At 43.3% G+C, this 13,211-nt stretch overlaps 1 long non-coding RNA gene across 4 annotated transcripts; it reads left to right on the top strand.

Annotated features, from left to right (window-relative positions):
• Positions 1 to 9,076: 9,076 nt before the first annotated feature.
• LOC136746429 (uncharacterized) lies at positions 9,077 to 12,456 on the top strand. 4 transcript variants are annotated; one of them, XR_010816395.1, is made up of 4 exons: positions 9,077 to 9,282; positions 10,955 to 11,152; positions 11,273 to 11,376; positions 12,303 to 12,456. It is a non-coding gene; the product is annotated as an uncharacterized LOC136746429 (long non-coding RNA). The 4 variants fall into 4 exon arrangements; XR_010816396.1 differs by lacking the exon at positions 9,077 to 9,282 and adding an exon at positions 10,440 to 10,854; XR_010816397.1 differs by lacking the exon at positions 10,955 to 11,152 and having other exon boundaries at positions 9,078 to 9,282; positions 11,153 to 11,376.
• The last annotated feature ends 755 nt before the right edge of the window (positions 12,457 to 13,211 follow it).

Raw genomic sequence — 13,211 nt, 5'->3', positions numbered from 1 at the left:
ATCTCTGTCGTTAAGTTTTTCCTCAGCCGCTCCTCAGGTGACACTGCCATTGGAGGGAGTGTGTGTTCATACAGGGTCCCTAACCTCTTTGTGTGCCGTCAGACTCTCGCAGAGTGCCTCCTGAAAATGATGGATTGTGACTCCGAGCTGGAAGAGGAAGCGAATGGGAAGGAAAATAACGGGAAAGGTGCCCCAGAGAACGGAGATTGTCTAGGTACAGATCAGCTTGTGTTTTTTTTGTTTTTTTTCTGTTTTGAAATAGGAAACCTTAAATCATTTGGCCTGAAGCGAACCATTGTAACCGTTCAGCTGCAGTCTTTTTAAACCAAGCAGAGAGAGAAGTGAGGACTTGGCTGGAATAAAAGCATGTGTATGTTCATAAAAAAGCTGACAAAGGACAGTGTGTTTTCAGTCAAAAGCTCTTCTGAAGACATAACTGATTACATGGGAATCCATACCTTTTTTCAGGAGTGTGGAAAACTCTGCAGGATAGATTTTTCCCTTCGCTCATCACATGATCTAGATTAGGGTTTTTGCAGAAAGATAGGATAAAGCTGTCACCATGAACGTCTCTTCTTATTTTATAACATATTAACATTTGTACATGTGTTTTCCCATGTTAAACAGATGCACATCAACGGCAGGAAGTACAGGAGCTTGTTGATGCAGCAAAGGTATGTTTCGTTCAAAAACCCAATACAGTACAATACAAAGTGTCAGCTGATCTTTACACTACTTTGCATTTCTGTCTCATGTGATTCAGCGATTCTGTATCACAGAGGCATCTTGTAATCTCTATCAGATGACAATAATCAAACTTTCCAAACTTTGTTATCAGGATCTAAAATGTAATGAAAGGACGTTAAAGGGAAGCTTCAATATACAGCTGTTTTCTGTTTTTTGCCTTTCAGATGAAGGCAGACTTAAAAGCCATGCAGAAAGAGAAAAATAAGCTCTTCGCCAGACTTTCTGATAAAGTGAAATCAAATGAAGATCTCCAAGGTAGTCTGCTTAGTTAATAAACGCATAATAGTCACACCTTTACGGTCAGAACGCATCTTTTAATGCACAAGTCTCGCTGATGGTTTTTATTGAGTTCTCAGAGAAAGGACATCACAGGGATGTCTGAGAGTTCAACCTGACAGCCGTCATTCACATCAGCAGTTTTCAACAAGATCACAGCCCTACAGCTCCATAAAAATACAAGAATCCCTCTCTCTTTTTTTACCATTTCATTTCTTTGCAGACACCATTATCCAGGGTGACTTACAATATATCACATTTTTTTTTAATACAACTGCCCATGTATACAGCTGGGCTTTCACTGGAGCAATCTAGGTACAGTATCTTGCTCAAGGGTACAGCAGCAGTGTCCCCCACCTGAGACTGACCACGACTCCACATGTTTTGAAATGGTGGGCGTATTTATAGTGATACAGCTTTCCCAAACATGCCTTTATATTGACATATCTTCCCTACACTGTCCCATCTGTGGTCCAGATATTGAATTTAGTGAATGTGTTTTTGCTTCATGGGTAGAGGAGCTCGATTGAAGGGCTGAAACATTTGCAGTTGTCTTATGGCTTCAGTCGCAGTTAAAAAAAAAAATGATTTCCCTTTGGCAGATCGCATTGAAAAGCTTCAGAGCGATAAGGTTTTGCTGGAGTCTGAGAGGGTCGAGTCCATCAGCGATACACAGGAACTCCAGCAGACGGTTCAGATCATGGCCGAGATGTACCTGGAAGATGAACTCAGGTTACAGAGGTAAGTCATCAAGTCTGATCAAATGAGAAACAAGTGGTTACTTTCAGTAGTTCACAAGCCCAGCCTAGTGTTTAGTGTGAGTGATTGGTTATATGAAGCTCTTGGCTGAGGGGAACAACAGCCTGGCAGAATGGTCCGGACCGTCAGACCCTCCTGGTCAGAGGAATGAGCCGAGGAGCAACTGGGGAGGAGGTGGGAATGGGGAGGGGTGTGCATTAGAAGCAGGTATTTCTAGATTGTCGAGCGGAAGTGGGTAGGTGAAATTCGCATTGTTTACTCATGAAATTCAATTTTGAATTCCCTTTAGTACCAGCTGACACTGATCAGGTGAAGGTATTAAGTATTTTGTGAGCAGAGTTGTGAACTTAATATACAGCAATAAATCCTACTAAAAAGTATAGGCCAATGAGACTTTAGTCACCTGCGTTTCTGTTGAGACTTGAGATTTTTCTCCGCTAACTGCAGATTCTCTGGTTCTGTTGTCTTTGATGAGCAGGAAGCTGATGGAGGAGGTGAGGGAGCGTCTGCAGACGGAGGAGAAGTTGATGAGAGAGGACGAGAAGATTAGCATGGCTGTGGAGGAGATCAGCAGCTACAGGTACAGATCACACGGCCATCCTGTGAGTTATGTATTCGGCAGAAACGTCTTTCCAAGGCGACTGCCGCAGCTATGGCAGTCTGACCTGTGGAAAAGTCGCACAGCGTGACTGTTAAGCCACCAGACACTGATTGCAGATGATGATGATGTTGTGTGGATGCTGGTTGGAATCTGTGGTGCTGCAGGGGGTCTTTCAGCACTTGTTTCTGCACAGTTGTGGAATATTCAATAAAAATATATATATCTCATTGCAGAGAGAGATCTAAGGAGCTGGAAGAAGAACTGGAGAGAACCAGACAGGGCTACAAGAATCAGGTTTGTAATCTTTGTGTAAAAACTACAGAACATGGAAATCACTGCACAATCTATGGGGCAGACAAGTTTGGTGACAGGAAACCAAACAGAGAAGGCCAGGCAGATCTGTGACTGAACATCCAACAGAACCTGATTTCTCTGTGTTAGAAAGCAGTGATGATTTTAAGATGTTTTCCTGAATTGGTGTTATCCGTTATTTCTTTGAATGATTTGTCTTGCATGTGTCTTTATTTTGCTGTATAGGGGCTACCTTTTAGAAGGGGCCAATATAGATTCAGTGATTCACTCGCGCTCTGTTTTCGTAACATAGATTCCTTTCTATGGCTGAGCAGTCCCTCTCAGTCACCTACAATCTGCTTTCTTTGTGTTCATTAGATTGCCGGACATGAAAAGAAGGCTCATGATAACTGGGTATGTATGAGCAAGTTACTTTCAGTTAACATTTGTTCCCGTCCATAAGAAAATAGCCTTTTCACATTAGATCGTCAGTGGAGGCCTATCAGTGTTGTAGAGCTAAAAACAGATGCCTCAAAACCAAAACAATATCTAAAATAAGCATGCCATTCTTCTTTTATTGTATTATTCTTATTATTTCATGGTAGATAAATAACACATGCGTTAAAGAGATCTACCTTGGTAAATTGATTAATAGGAAGCAGGCCCTAAACACTCATGCTGTCTGTCTGTGTTATGTGTTGTGTGTTTGTGTGCGTAGTTGGCAGCAAGGGCCACAGATCAAGAGCTAGCTGACATCAGGAGAGAGAACGCCCACCTCAGACAGAAGTAAGAGCCTACGGCAAAGCATCCTGGCACTCAGGAGTCTGTACACATTTGACACGTCTTATACAAGCCACCGCACGGGCAACACGAGATTGTGGAATTTATCAGAACTGTTTCTAAAAACAAAGATGGAACACAGGTGATGGATTCTGAGTTGAAGTCACAATATTGATAAAGTACCACTTTTTACAGACGATTTGAACACAATGATCCTGTTGTACTATGTTGTACTATAATACTATTTTGTAAGCCCACAGTGTGAACAGTTTTTCACAGAGTTTTTTGTTTTCATGCAGGATTACAGACGCTCAGTTTGCACTCGAGCTGGTGGAGAGAGACCCGTCTGCTCTAGGAGTTCCTGGAGGATCCTTGTTCAGAGGTGACGTATACTCCTACCAGCTGGAACATTTCCACTGTTTAAAGTTTTGGACAGCATTGGATACTATACAGTAATACTAGTGTGTAAACTCACACGGTCAAGGGAGATGTGTCAGTGAATGGGCATCTGCAGCACATGTGCAGTGAATCGGCCTCATGTACAGAAACCTCAGAGTGAAAAGGCTTGATATGGAAGATGCTAAATCCTTCAGACCACTGTGAGTACAGGCGAGCGCTGCTCCTTCGGACCCTCTCCCCCGGGACATCCTTCCTGGGAGAACCGCGCCTTCCTCTCTCTGCCCACAGTCCTGAATGGGCTGCTGCAGTTTTCCAGGGGGCCGGGCGGTAGAGGTGAAGCGTGTGGTGAGTGTGCGATGTTTAGGCTGCCTCCATGATACTGATATCAACAAGTATCTTAATGTGTCTTAAACATAATTCTTACTCTGTCATATTGCTTAGAACCAGACTCTGATGAGCTGCGCATGCCCCCGGACGCAGACCCACAAAGGCCCCTGACTCCGCTGGAGCACAGAGAGCACTTTCCTCGCAGGGGGCCGTATGGACCCCGTGACTTCTTTCTTCCTCGAGGGGCTCCGCCTGTGGGCTGTGAGTGTTATTGTTGCCTCAGTCACAGAGATCTATAAACAGTCAGACATGGAAAGACAAGGGGAGTTAAATACCTGCACCTGTTTGGCAACTCAGCCCTTTTGTTTTCTCCTCTCCCATCAGTACGAGGCCCACCCAGGGATGTTTCACTGGTTCCCCCCTCCTCCTCCATACCACATGGGATACCAGCCAGTGAGACCCCTGCCGGACAGTGTCCAGGGACCCCCCACAGGCAGAGAGCAGTCTGGGAACCAGCTCCCCCCTCCCCAGGACAACATTTGAGCTCCCGCGTGTCATTCACACAGCAGGAGTAGAGACTACATAGCTTGCTTTATGTGGCAGAATAATCCACAGCAGGATCTGTGTGCGCCACTGTTTTTGGTTTGTTTTTGTTTTTTAAATTGTGTGTAATTGAATTGGTATTATAGCTTCAGAGCCTATATTTTATGGAAGCTTTCTATAGCCAAAATACAAACCAGTATATATGTTGAAATGATCGGGGCAATGCGTTACAGGATGTTGTGAATTTGTCGTGCCATAATGAAATACAATACAGACTTTGTTAAACAATACAAGCTTTTTGTGTTTAATCCCTGCTGAATTGCTTTTCAGCTTCATAGTATTTTAATGCCACAATTAAATGTAATACTAATGCTTCACGTTGCTTAAAGCAGCGCGATGGATGTGACTGAATTAAATGTCATATACACATTGCACTGCAATGCGTCAGGGTTTTGTTTTACGCGATGGCACAGCATGAAGAGCCAAAATTAAAAACAATGTAGATATTATTCCCCAGAAACTAGTTATTTAAAAAATAAAAGTTTGGCTGCTCTTACAGATTCCTAGATTTCACATGTAAGGCCCATTATAAGTTGCCCAGAAACACGAGTGAAAAAGCTGAGACCAGTAAGAACCAGTCCAGCACTGGGGAATGAAATGGCTTTTGTGTTCCATGTCATGTCAAATATCATTCAAATTGCACTTTACCACACACACCCCCAAACTGGCTGCAGGCTCCTGACAGGAGTTGTGTGTCTTTGTGTTTAGAAGAACAGTTATTTCATGTAGAATATTTCTTCTATTTGAAGAGCTGGTATTAATGTTCTGTATTAATGTTTGAAATACTAATATGTCAACAGAGCCAATTGTATTAATTGTCAAGCAAGCAAATGTTAGCAAGGCTGTTTTTATGAGTGCTGACGCTGCAGAAGTCCCTCCCAGCATTTGCTTCAAGGTTCTCTGTGGTTTATCTTAAGGCTGGAGAGGGCACATCATGGTTATATATTAACAGTTGCTAGTGATGATCATGGGACCAGACCTCTCCCAGTATATCCAAGGAAGCCATCTGGTTTCTGCATCCCACACCTTCCCCCAGGAAGACAACCATGAACATTACAAGGGCCAGAGACCTGACCTCGAGATAACACTTCTTGGAGAGCATGTGACTGACCCTGCCCACAGAACCACATGTCATGCATTGTATAAAAGCTGTAAATATCTTGCTGTTCAGAGAGAGACTCTGCTCAGTGGAGCGCTTCCTTGTCAGGGCCTTTCAGGCCGGGCATGTTAAATAAATACTCCTCTGTGCTTGAAGACTTCAATTCTTTACCTGGGTTCTACACTTTCAACAGATGCAATCTTAAGAGAAAAATAACATCTTCATGATGTTTTACTTCACTGTAGCACAGGAAATTGATTTGAACCCATCCAGAATGATACTCCATCATAATCAATTTTTGGCACCAATTTAAATTAGCATTTGCGTAATTTCTAAACATATAACTAATAAATGATTGATATCCTGGACTTAGCTTTTCTTTTTTTAATCCTCAAGTGAAAATCTCAACTGTTGCCCCTTTTGTCTGGTTGTGGCTGTGAATCAACCCACACAGCTCAGTTTACCCCCTGTGCTCTCAGTTTGCTGCTGTGCTCTTAAGCTGTGGAGGATCCTTTAGATTTGAGAAAGTATTTTCCAAAATGACACTTGTCTGCCCATGTGTCAGTCTTGAACTCTATTTCAGTCCCTTGCATTAGTAGTCTTACTGGCCACCAATTGTTTGAGTCAGCAACGTCTGTGACCTCTCCCAGAAAATGACCCTCATCTTCTTCCTCACTGAGTCTAGTTACTTTGTTTACACGGGTGTGACAATCCAGATCAAAATATCCCATCTTTCCGCTGAGTGACTTCGCTGGTGGATTGAAGTGTGGCACATTGAAAGTAATGGGGGAGTGAATCAAATGTGTACCAAGGCAAAATGTGTCTTAAGGAACCCTTAAGAAACGTGTTTAAACTGCCATTAGTTGACTAACATAGTTGTAATGTTAGCATCCCGTGCATAGATGGCGTGCATAGACAGAGGTAGCGATATCCTGGCATAAAACATGACCTGTACATCGCAAAATACCATGCATGTACTACACAGTACTATACTGTACCATGCATGTACCATCCATGTAATATAATGTACCATGCATGTACTACATAGTACTGTACTGTACCATGCATGTACCATCAGAGTACTATACTGTACCATGCACTATCATTGTACAACCGTGGTAATGCTATGATACTTTTTTGTAAGGGTATAAAAGGATACATTAAACAAAGATAACTAAAATAGTAAATGATTGTAATTAGCAGCTCAGGATAAATGGTGATTTGCAGTAATCAGGGAATAAGTGAAAGTAAATTCAAAGTGAAACAATGAAATTATGGGTTAAAATCCATTTCAAGACGTGCTGATTGTTTACAAGGTGTGTTTGAATGCATGGAAAGGCTGTATACTATTGCAGGCCTGTATTCATGTGCAGAGTTACAGACTAAACCTTTGATTGTACAGTGAGGGAAAAAAGTATTTGATCCCCTGCTGATTTTATACGTTTGACCACTGACAAAGAAATGATCAGTCTATAATTTTAATGGTAGGTGTATTTTAACAGTGAGAGACAGAATAACAACAACAAAATCCAGAAAAATGCATTTCAAAAAAGTTATAAATTGATTTGCATGTTAATGAGGGAAATAAGTATCTGACCCCTTCGACTTAGTACTTGGTGGCAAAACCCTTGTTGGCAATCACAGAGGTCAGACGTTTCTTGTAGTTGGCCACCAGGTTTGCACACATCTCAGGAGGGATTTTGTCCCACTCCTCTTTGCAGATCCTCTCCAAGTCATTAAGGTTTCGAGGCTGACGTTTGGCAACTCAAATCTTCAGCTCCCTCCACAGATTTTCTATGGGATTAAGGTCTGGAGACTGGCTAGACCACTCCAGGACCTTAATGTGCTTCTTCTTGAGCCACTCCTTTGTTGCCTTGGCTGTGTGTTTTGGGTCATTGTCATGCTGGAATACCCATCCACGACCCATTTTCAAAGCCCTGGCTGAGGGAAGGAGGTTCTCACCCAAGATTTGACGGTACATGGCCCCGTCCATCGTCCCTTTGATGCGTTGCAGTTGTCCTGTCCCCTTAGCAGAAAAACACCCCCAAAGCATAATGTTTCCACCTCCATGTTTGACGGTGGGGATGGTGTTCTTGGGGTCATTCCTCCTCCTCCAAACACGGCGAATTGAGTTGATGCCAAAGAGCTCGATTTTGGTCTCATCTGACCACAACACTTTCACCCAGTTCTCCTCTGAATCATTCAGATGTTGGCAAACTTCAGACGGGCCTGTACATGTGCTTTCTTGAGCAGGGGGACCTTGCGGGTGCTGCAGGATTTCAGTCCTTCACGGCGTAGTGTGTTACCAATTGTTTTCTTGGTGACTATGGTCCCAGCTGCCTTGAGATCATTAACAAGATCCTCCCGTGTAGTTCTGGGCTGATTCCTCACCGTTCTCATGATCATTGAAACTCCACGAGGTGAGATCTTGCATGGAGCCCCAGACCGAGGGAGACTGACAGTTATTTTGTGTTTCTTCCATTTACAAATAATCGCACCAACTGTTGTCACCTTCTCACCAAGCTGCTTGGCGATGGTCTTGTAGCCCATTCCAGCCTTGTGTAGGTCTACAATCTTGTCCCTGACATCCTTGGACAGCTCTTTGGTCTTGGCCATGGTGGAGAGTTTGGAATCTGATTGATTGATTGCTTCTGTGGACAGGTGTCTTTTATACAGGTAACGAGCTGAGATTAGGAGAGTCCCTTTAAGAGAGTGCTCCTAATCTCAGCTCGTTACCTGTATAAAAGACACCTGGGAGCCAGAAATCTTGCTGATTGATTGGGGATCAAATACGTATTTCCCTCATTAACATGCAAATCAATTTATAACTTTTTTGAAATGCGTTTTTCTGTTTTCTTTTGTTGTTATTCTGTCTCTCACTGTTAAAATACACCTACCATTAAAATTATAGACTGATCATTTCTTTGTCAGTGGGCAAACGTACAAAATCAGCAGGGGATCAAATACTTTTTTCCCTCACCTTGCTAAGCACCTTGCTAAGCACGATTTTATTTAATTAATAAAAAAAATAAGTTAAAATATTACAATATTAATTAATTAAGCAAATTAGTCATTAAAAATAAAAGGTTCGTGTATGTTCAGTGATGTAATGTGTTGCGCGGGTCCTTAGTTACAGGTTGAGTGGCAGCGCTCTCGGCTTATTGGCGCCGTTTGCGCTTTAGTCCCGCCTCCATACGGGGTATATGAGGGGCTGCGGGCGCCGCTGCGCCTCTTTTCCCGCGGCTTCGTGCCGTTGTTTCCCGCTGCGCTGTCATTGTCTTTACGTCTGTTTCCCTACATTTTCCATCAGTGTCGTGCATCCTTGTTCTTGTCCTCTTCCTCCTTTCTCTACCTGTCCTTTACTTTGCCGGCCACGCCAGGCCTGAGGGCAGCTTCGCTCGTGAGTAACATTTGATTACTGAGGTTATTATTATTATTATTATTATTATTATTATAAATATCTGCGTCGAAGTGGGCATGGCGCGCTAGAAGTTGGATGACTGAGGTGTTTTGCTCTGGAGAGAAAACTGGCCGCTGTAGCTGAGCACGGTTCACAAAATGGCGTCTGAAATGTAGTAATTGGTGTCCCTTTACTGTCTCGCCGTTTCTGTATATGCGGCGGGGTGTTTGTGAGCGGAAGACCGCGCCTGGTCCTGTTGGGTAAGGGTCACCCCAGGGGCTCAATCGCCGCGGCGGGACTCGGCCTCCGTGAGCCGTCGGGCGCCTAAGACAACTCGGTAACAAAACGTACTGACATGCGCAGAGGGAATGAACCCGTGCTCTCTGCAGGCCGGCGCCCTTGAGTCCGGTGTTGAGGGCGGTAGACCCGTTAACTGAATTCGGGTGTTTTATTAATGAATAGAGAACCATAAAGGAACCGAACATGTTTCCAAAACGTACTGCAAGGAAAACTTTCAATTCCAATAAATATAGTGAATGTATCCCTTTCATTTGGGCTCAGATTAGCGCCATAAGTAACTATTCAAAACAAACAATTGAGAAACACAATGTTGAGATGAAACAATCGAAATCGCAATGTATAGAATTATAAGCCAATCGTATCAAAAGATAATTGAAAGAGAATAGTGTTAAAGCGAGGGCACCGGCTTTCGCGCCAGTTTCTTTGCTTTAGGTTTTTTTTTTTTCCCGTTTTGGCGCCGTTTTGTCTTGAGGGCGGGGCTCAGGGAGGCGTCAGTCAGCTCTCCATTGGTCCACTAGGTTTGAGTGACGGGTCTTCCTGACCCAATCCGTGAGCAGGTGGGCTGGTCTGACAGTCACCGTTAGGCAACTGAGTGGTGCATCGCAATTTAATTATAAACCATGTATGTTTTTAGTGCGAGTTATAGACAATCGCTTTCTACATATTAAATGTTTTCTATACAACCTTTATTCTCCTCTTTATCAGTGGCGCCAGTAATTTAGTAGATGAGTGCATGTGTTTTGGCACATCTTCTATGTTGGTTTGCTGTTGGCGGTTGTACGACACATGCTTCTAACAGTTTCCCACTGAGGACTGTGTGCTGGAGTGGAGCTGCACAGAGTTAACGCCATCCTTTCATTAGCCTTGTTCTCGGTGTCTCAGACCTGTTTAGTTAGTGTGGCGCATCCCTTTCCAATACAGCAGGATCACACATTGTCAGCCGCTCCCCCACACTGCACCATGCATACAATCTAATCCGAACGAGGTTATGAATGTCGAATAGTGTGCATTTATGGCCATCAGGCATTTGCAAAGCACCTACCCCTCTGCCCGGTGTGCAGGCCGTTTGAGCAGCGGGGCTTGCTGTGTGTGTGATGGCAACTTTCATCATTCATTTGCAGTGGAAGCTAAATACAGATGTTGCACCTGACTGTTGCCTGTGGTTGTACATGTGACGGGTGCAGCAGTACGGTATCTCTCCCATGCGAGTTCACTCTTGTACATGTGCCTAGGAAGTCCATCTCCCTCGTGAGTTTCCTGGTGATATTTAAGGTACATTTATCCGCCTGAAGCACTTCCACACTGGCGGCTGCAGATGTCCAGTCTCTGCTGTGAATGCACTTGTTTATCAAAGTGTCTGAATGTCTCTAAGGTGCGGGTGAGAGGGGAGTGTGGGAGCCAGGAGGCTGGGGATGCAGCTCTGCTTGCTGTAATGGTTTCTCTGTTGTCATTCCCACCACGAGCCCCTTCCTCTGGGCAGCGGATACTGTGTCCTTCAAGCCCCAGGTCAGACAGCCCATGTACAGGACGTTCAGTGGCCAGAGTACAGACGCTTCTATAATATCCCCAGGTTGGTGATTGGTGTCATTGAACTCGGTCTGATGCTGGGCTCCACTGTGTTAACTGACGCCCTGGGTGCACCCTCCGATCCTGTTAAGCCCTCCGCCTGTGGCTCCGTGTCCTTCCTCAGCCTGGAGCCCCACTCCTGCTCCCAGTGCTGCGGCTCAGTGGGAGCCCTTTCCACCGAGAGGAGAGAGCTGTGGACGGACATCTGAGAGCAGCTCCTTAGTGCAGGTCAGAGTCAAACCATGGAAACTAAACGAGAAACATTTTTCATGTTGTATTGAACTTTCACTGTTGGTGGTGTTGCTTAAGTGACCAGGACAGTGATATTTTGAAATGTAACTGAGAAAACTGGTGAATTTGTGTCTTCGTTCACTTCCAAGTAAAAAAAAAAAACTAATCCAAATTAACGTATTTATAATAAAGTAACAAATCACTACAAAAGATTTAGGAGTAGACTTGGAAGTGAACGAAAAGACATTTGCCCATTTTCTCATAGTTACATTTCAAACTATCACTGTCCTGGTCACAAAAGCAATGTTTATGAGGAATATCAATTTTCTATACTTTTAAGGCATAAGCAATTCAGAAATAACTTACTACCCAGGAACAAAAATTATCAGCACATTTATTAGTTTTTAACTAGTTTCTTTAGGAGCCTGTCCCCATTGATGCAGTGCGTCCGTCTCGTGCAAAGTGAGGTTTACCTGTATTGGTCAAGCCCAACAGAGCTTTCATTATTCTATTGCAGTGGAAATTAAAAATGTTGCACCTTGACTGACGTTGCCTCTCATTGTACTGCTGCACCCGTCACCTGTACAGTCTCGCGTGTTGGTTCGGTTGGTGTTGGACATGTGCCTGGGAGAAGCTCTTCCCACACTGTGAACAGGTGTATGGTCTCAAAGTGTCTGAAAGCTAAAAATACTGATTTTGCAGGGTTAGGCAACATTAAGAGACCAACGTGTAATTGGTTTCATATGACTTGAAAATTTGGATTTGATTTCATGAGCTGTTACTAGACATTCTGCAGCATAATTAGTTGGTGTACATAACTGTAGTCAGGACTTGTATTTTGCATAATGTATTGACTTTATTTTGATACACTTGTCAATAATCATGATCCTCCTTTTCTCTTCCTGCTCCATGACCCTCACCAGGAGAGACTGCTCTCAAACTGGACATTTCACCTGGATTACAAAGTGCTGATCTGCCAGTTCCCAGGCAGCCCTGGTGCTCTGAGGACAGTTTCATTGTATATTAATGGTTTTGTATTGACTTCATCTTGAGTTAATAAAAGTTTTTTGTTTAAGACCTCTGTAATCTTCGTGATACTTCCCTTTTGTGACTGACTTTGCAAGGGAGTTATTGGGGACAGGATACAGGTTTTCCTGGAGTAGACTAAAATACTAAGGGAGGAAAGTGGTGAGTTCTAAATACAAAGCCAACCATCGAATACTTGAAAGTTTTAATACAAATGTACTTTTCAACTTGCAAGGTTTTTCCACAAAGCTTAGTCATTCAAAAAAGACAAGGCCTGATGAGGACCCTAGAAGTGGGGTGTAGAGCGATGCATCCTGCCTCTCGGTCCCCCAGTGGGGTTTTTGCAGGAGCTGTGCTGTTCTATGAAGAAACGCAACTTTATTCTGTAATGATTTGGATATAAAAAAAAAAAGCCATCTCATGTACACCCCCATCTACCCGTCTGAGTAGTGCAATCCTGTGAAGAGCACTTATTTTCCAGTTCTTTGCCTAGACCTTTTCTATAGCCTAAAAGTGAAAAATGTGACCAGTCTTTGTGAAGCATACACTGTAAACTGAAATGTGGCCTACATTGTACAGATAAGATATAGACCCCTTGTATCTCGCATAAGTAACGTCCTAAATAGGGCCCACATTCTATAGATAACTTTTTTGCTGCAAATCTGAAATGTTATAAAACATTACATAATTTTCTGTTGTAAGAAAAATCTACATATTAATATTTCACAGCACTTGATTAGCTTTGTAAAGTGCTTTGTGGACTTGTCTATACCAAGTCATTTACTCTGTTTTCATAGGTATTCTCA

Source organism: Amia ocellicauda, chromosome 3 (assembly GCF_036373705.1).
Source record: "Amia ocellicauda isolate fAmiCal2 chromosome 3, fAmiCal2.hap1, whole genome shotgun sequence".
Lineage (NCBI taxonomy): Eukaryota > Metazoa > Chordata > Actinopteri > Amiiformes > Amiidae > Amia > Amia ocellicauda.
Note: the sequence above shows the minus strand (reverse complement) of the source record. Positions and strands in the feature narration are given on the sequence as shown.